Genomic DNA, 6,658 nt, shown 5'->3' with positions numbered 1-6,658 from the left:
AAAGTAATCAAAAATTGGAGTGAGATAACTGCTTTTTTCTCCTCTTGGGCTCTGGTATTAGTATACCTTACATGCCTTCTGATGTAGAGTACCTCACCTCTTAAACTGGAGGCAGAACTAATCATACTCAGTACCCGGGCATACTAGTAATTAATTAATAAATATAGTAATTAATAATAATACCTCGCATCTCTTATTTGGTAAATTTGTAGATAGCTATTTACTATGAAAATAATGTTGAAAAGGCTTGGGATTCTGCTATTGTTTGTTATACTAGCGGCCAGAAGCTGATTAACATTTAGATTGAACTGAAAGTACCAACAAAGCCAGTAAACCTTTTAAGGATATCTAATGTTTCAGTCACATTAGATAAAGTTTGAATAGGTTATTTTTATTTTCAAAAACCCCAGCTTTCGGTTAATTTAGTACTACCATAGAGCATTAGGAAGGTAATTCGTACCAAGAAAAGTTTAACTAAGGGTGATAAAATGCATAGGCACAAGCATATTAAATATGCTAACAATTTTGTTCAAACAAATTAAAATAATAAAAATTCAAGCTATGTATATTTTGCACTTATTTTTTTTACCATTATCTTGAAAACTGTGGATAAAATTATTTATTTCATTTTCACCTTATTAACAAATAAAAAAACATATGTAATCCCCGCTTTGTAACAGTAGCACTACTCACACAGACACTGTACAAACACTCACTCCTACTACTACAACTTGCACACTAAATCACAAATCATTATGCCTCACCACAATGAAAAGCAAAGGAGTTACGACGAACTCAATAGGAGAATGATGGAACTAAACAGGTAAGGCGTTTCGATTTTATTTTGAACCTGGGTAAGAGATTAAAAATTTACAATAGATTAGCAATCCAAAGTTAATCAAAATTAATTATAGAGGTGAATATTGCGAAATCACTATATATTGCGATATCAGCACATATTTATAACTGATATATTAGGATATGAAAAGTACAGCTTTTGTCAAAATTAAATTTATTCAACCGGATACATTAAGAGCTACCTCTAAAAAGGTTATAACTGACTTTTCTAGGATAAGAAAAAAAACAGTTTTGCTTATGACATAATATATTTTTCACTTTTGAAGCATAAGGCTCTTCGCTAAGGACTAAGGGATGAATCATTGCTGTTCTTAGAACTAGTAGGTCAAAAATAATTTTGTTAACTTTTACAATTATAACCATTTATAATAATACTATAACCTCTTAAAGAAGAGGTGCTCTTAAGTTCTTCAGGAGCCTTGGTGAGGTTCATTTCAATTTCCATTTCCACAGGTCAAACTAAAAAATTTTCATTCACTTACCTATATATGGAACATATAATAACGGGAAGTATTGTGATCGTGAATTCGAATTCGATTTTTCAAGGGAAATATACCATTCTAGGACCACTGGAGTCAGAATAATGGTCTCTGTACAGTCTAGCTCAAAAACGAAAAGTCACACGAAATTTTCAATTACATATTTATAACTGGTACAGCAACTTGTTACAGAAAATTTACTGCTCGGAAGTGCCACTTTAGTGAATCGATTTTTCACATGTTTTTGTTTTCTAGGCAACACAACACTGATCTGAGGGAACGTTATCCAATAAATATAATTCAGGTTATTTTCAGTGAATAAGATGGGCGTGAAATGTTGTAGGGCTTACGAACCGATCCCTAAATATTATTAACACTAAACCGACAGGTTATACAGTATAACCGATTATTAGCAGGTTATAATACTATAACCAACGTATGTCAGATAAGTCTTCCCCACATTCAAATAGTTTAACAAAGCAAAAATGACGAATTTTCAAAAAATGACGATTTTCTTCCTCTTAAGTACCCTTTAATTTTCATTATTTTTATTTAATTAACCATTTTGCATTGTAAACAGAATTTAAAAATGTATAAATATGAACTATGAATAAATTTTATTATTAATTAAAGGAGAAAAATGGAAAAATATAGAGAGAAGTTTACAAACTGGAAAATCGGGAACAGGCGAATGATTTGTTATATTTCGTGAAACTTTTTATTATTGGATTGACAAAGTTGATAATCTTCTTCCACATCTAGAGAAACCCTAAAATGCTATGTTTTATAGCAACAGAAAAATAAAACTTGTTGGTTTTTTCGGCTTCCAGAGTAGTTAGTGAACCCCTTTGTGATGCGCGCACTGCATATTATTTTTTAGTTCAGCGTTTGCACGGAATGAACGAAACAAACCTATATTACATGTAATTAGGATTATCGCAATTGAAATAAGGGCAATGTTTTAGGAGTTTGACATTGTTCATTGGACTTAGCTTTCATAAGTACAGGAAGGGCAACTCTAGGTTTAATAACTGATCTAGTTATTTAAAATTATTAGGTTAAATAGGACAATATCAAACTATAGAATCATACTTCCCAGTTGCAGCTGTGGAATGTACTTTCAGTGTAGCGGTGTTGTAATGCCAAAACAAGGTCCTAATAACATTTTCCATTTTATTTTTTCATGTGCGAATCATTGTTATCGCCAAAAGATTCGGCCTCGATATTTTGATGGGCCTCGCCTTACGTAAGCCCGATAAATGTCAACATTCCTACGCGTAGCGGACATACTATCATTTGTGAAAATGCGTGCTAACAATTTTGATGTATGATATAGTTCGGATTTGCACTTTGCCAAATTATAGAATTTACATTGTGTTATTATAGTAATTTATAACAGTTGCTTTGAGTTGATAGTAACAAAGAACTGATTGTATCATATTATAGTAGAAGGCAATAGTTATGTTTTATTTGTTATTGAGTCAATGATTTTACAAGAATTGTGTATAAAGGAAATATAAATGGCAACACTGCAGAAGGTGCAAGGGGTTATTATAATTGTGTTTATGATAGAATTGTGCTAATTATTTTGAGTGAGTTTAATTTATTGGATTCGTTTTACAAATCGGAGAATCCTACAAGCTTGATACTGTCTACTGATTTATCGATTTTAAATGTAAACGGCGCAAGTTCCATGGATATAGTTTGACATATTTATAATAGCTAAGGACGTTACCAACTGGAAAAATTTATAATAGCTAAGGGCATTACCAACTAGAAAAAAATATTATTACACTGCGGAGGTGCTGAGTTACAGGAAGTATATTACTTTTTCCCCAAAGAATTAATCCAACCTTCAATGCAGTTCCTAGACAAACGGATAAAGGTTAAACAATCAAATTATTGTCAATTAGTTTATGAACTACGGTTTAATAGATGAAACGAAAAACATTATTTATGAGTCTTACCTTTTCAGAACAATGGCATACCAAATGAGAAAATATTTAACATATTTTTAATTGAATAACGATCAGTTAGGGGATCAACTGATTTTCTCCTATACCTCTGCCGAACCTCAAAACCAGACCTCAGGAAAGCACATTATTATACTCAACGATGTCATAGACCTTAGCAAGTCTATACATACACATCAAAGGAGAAGAACCATTGTTATTCAATGAGGGCAAATTTATTCATGAAGTTAAGTATGATAAATATCGCAAATTTTGTGAGGCAAAAATAAATATGACAGTTCGAAATGCTTTAGTTGTAACGCTGAGTATATTTCACTAATAACTCTGCTAGTCCGGGCCGGGACTCTACTTGCCTAATATGTAGTAGGCACTCACATCTGGTAGCAGCTTGTCGTGCGAAGGCAAAGTTCTTTAGCGAATACAAATCGGAAAATTCAAGGAAGGCATCTGAGCGAGGAACAAATCGGAAAGACATGCAAAACCACCGACTGTAACACTGTTACTCTTCTGATGAAAGTGGCGTAAGCAGTTTGTACAGCTGGAAAATTCACTCTGCAACGGGAGAAGCTCGAAATTCCTCAAAAAAAGATAACAACCTGATTTGATGCAAAATTGAAGATGTGGACCGAACTTCGTGTTCCGTTATTGACAGAGCCATGGGAATCACTCAAGAAGAGAAGTGGTGTGGCTATGAAAAGTTTAGCTAGTGTTGTAGAAATCTACTAGCCACAGGAATAGACAATTCCTGTTGCGTTTATTTTTCTTAGAAGGTCATACAAATTATTGCGGATCGGTGAGCAAACCAAGGCCAACCTCTCGCAACAACAGCATTCAATGATTGGGCCTACTAAATAATGAATCGGGTCAACTTAATTTTTTATTCAGAATCAGTTCAACAAAATAAAAAATATAATCCATAGAGATATAGATTGAATAGTCGAATTATGCCAATAAAAAAAAACTTGTAGTGTAGTTGAGCATAGTAGATTATCTGCGTTCAATAATTAAAAAATATTCCCATTAAAAATAATTAGAAAATATTAGGAAAATAAATCCTTATTTCTATCCATAGATAGAAATCATTCAGCCTGAATCTTAATATTTCCAACTACAATAGTCTTATTGAAAAGCTATTTTAATGGAGTTACTTTGAAAACGTTAAATCTAATCTTATATAGCAGGATAGCAAAAGATAAGTAGAGAATGACAAGCCATTGAAACGAACGTGTGTCATAAAACCAAATAGACTGTTACATCATGGCCGCGATCTCATCAGCTAAACTATGTTTTAATGAAAGTTCTTTTTTTTTCACGATTGAGATAGCAACGATCCAAAGAAAAACTGCAATTACGAAGAGTATCTTTGGTATCATATACAGCCAATTATGATCAAGTAGATGATTTAATGAAAATATACCTTTCAATTTTATTAATAATAAAAAAGGGATGGGCAGGTGATATTAGAATGTACAAACAGCTTTGGATATTAACCTTCTACAACTTGTTCGCGATAAGAATGTGATACACTTGAATACAGATAAAAATATCATGAGAATTAAATACATTTTGAGACCAATAAGGTAAATTATATTATATAGTATAAAATCTAACATATCAAATTCTAAAAATCTATGAAATTTTAACAAATCAATTTTTTAGCGGAAAAAGCTTCTCTATGGCCTAATTTAATTGGTGTCTGAAGATATCTATAAGTCACTGCCAGTAATGTTTGAAATTACCTTTTGAACTATTCCGAGAACACTCTTTCGGAACTTTATTTTATCCTACAAAAAGCTAAACTTTGCTCTCATTATTCATTGAGTGGTGAATATCTTCAAGGCTCCCGATCCTAACAAAACAATTACTAGCATGTTTTTGAGTAGAATAAATTTACTACGAACGGTGCGGAGTAGATAAGAGAATAAAGTGCTGCACTAAACTACATTAAACCACCTTAAATAACTGTAGGACTAATAGTTTCTGGGACGCAGTTTCTTCGTGTCTCCAAAAGTTTATTTCAAGATATTTGGAAAACAATGTTGGTTTTCAAAAAAAAAAAAAAATATTTCCCTAAAACTATTAACAGTAAAGAGGACTCAAATTTTAGAAAATTTGCAAATAATTGTTTTGCGAGGGTGGTTAGCTTTGAAATATTTAATACTGAATGAAAGATGAGAATAAATTATAGGGTTATGTAGAGTTAAATGAATTTGCGAGGGAGTGTACCTCCAGCAGTTGAATACCTAATTTTCAAGATGATTTACTATACCTGCTGTACAGACTAGCCAAAAATGAAATCATTTTCAAACAGAAAATAACCTGGAATTTTTTTATAATAATTTTTTTTTAAAATTGGTCTAATTTTTGAAAGCAACGACTTAAATGGCAGACAAGCCTCTTTTACGCAGAATAATATTCAATTTCATAACTCACATCCAAACCTTCTCCTGGAATGAGTACCATTTTTGGCTCCATGATTAATAAGTTCCCCTGGCAAAGACTCGTCAAGGAGGCCAAAGACCTCACTGGTTTGTAGTTCCACTGAGTACTGGTTATGAATGGTGATATTAAGGTTATCAATAGATGGCTTGCTACTACGATTCAATCCTCCTAAAATGTAATAATCTGTAATAAGCAATTTACTAAAAATGAACGAGGATATTGCAACTTCCATTTCAAAGTAATATGAAATTCTAATTAAAATTAATTTCAAATCAACATAACCTTAATATGCCTGAGTTATGTTATGCAATTTAAAAAACTACGATCATTAAGAAATTTATTGCAGTAATAACTATATTAGATTCCTCCAGGGAAATTTTTAAGTTATCAAATAAAATGCCTAGAAAATAAGAAGCATTGTTTCAAACAAAAATTTAATTTTTGATAATCTTTCTTTTTCTTTTTAGAAATACGTGCTCAAACCAACTGTTGTATTATCTTTATCTCTCTACGGACTTCGATAGGGTGCCCTTGTTTCTTATTGAACTTGCTAGATAAAAACTCATACATTTAACATATTATGATTAATTTAACACACATTTAAAAAACCATCACAACTAATGATAAAAGTTTTAAAGCAAAGACAGAAAATCTTCATTACACTGAGTAAATGCAAGCGCATTAAATTAAACAAGAATTAATTTAACTTGTAATGATTATTGTAAATCTTGATTGATTTTTCTGTTTATTTATTTATTTAGATTAACTTGAAATTTTAAGTATATCTCATAATTTAAAGTATATATTTAAATAACAAAAACATATATCAGATTAGGTAATGGGAACATCTTCATATATCTGCCGTGTACTACTAAAACATTTTAATTATTAGAACATAACGTAATC

General features: G+C 31.4%; 1 long non-coding RNA gene across 4 annotated transcripts in view; it reads left to right on the top strand.

Moving 5' to 3' along the window:
• The first annotated feature begins 633 nt into the window (after positions 1 to 633).
• Positions 634 to 6,658, top strand: part of LOC136795157 (uncharacterized) — a 17,454-nt gene continuing 11,429 nt past the window's right edge. For 2 of the 4 annotated variants that reach the window (XR_010842723.1, XR_010842724.1), the window contains exon 1: positions 656 to 823. This is a non-coding gene — a long non-coding RNA (uncharacterized lncRNA). Of the gene's footprint in view, positions 824 to 6,658 lie in introns of all 4 variants that reach the window. The other 2 variants (XR_010842722.1, XR_010842725.1) reach the window with 2 other exon arrangements.

This window comes from Halyomorpha halys, unplaced genomic scaffold, assembly GCF_000696795.3.
Source record: "Halyomorpha halys isolate HHAL.00 unplaced genomic scaffold, Hhal_1.1 Scaffold441.1, whole genome shotgun sequence".
NCBI lineage: Eukaryota > Metazoa > Arthropoda > Insecta > Hemiptera > Pentatomidae > Halyomorpha > Halyomorpha halys.
Note: the sequence above shows the minus strand (reverse complement) of the source record. Positions and strands in the feature narration are given on the sequence as shown.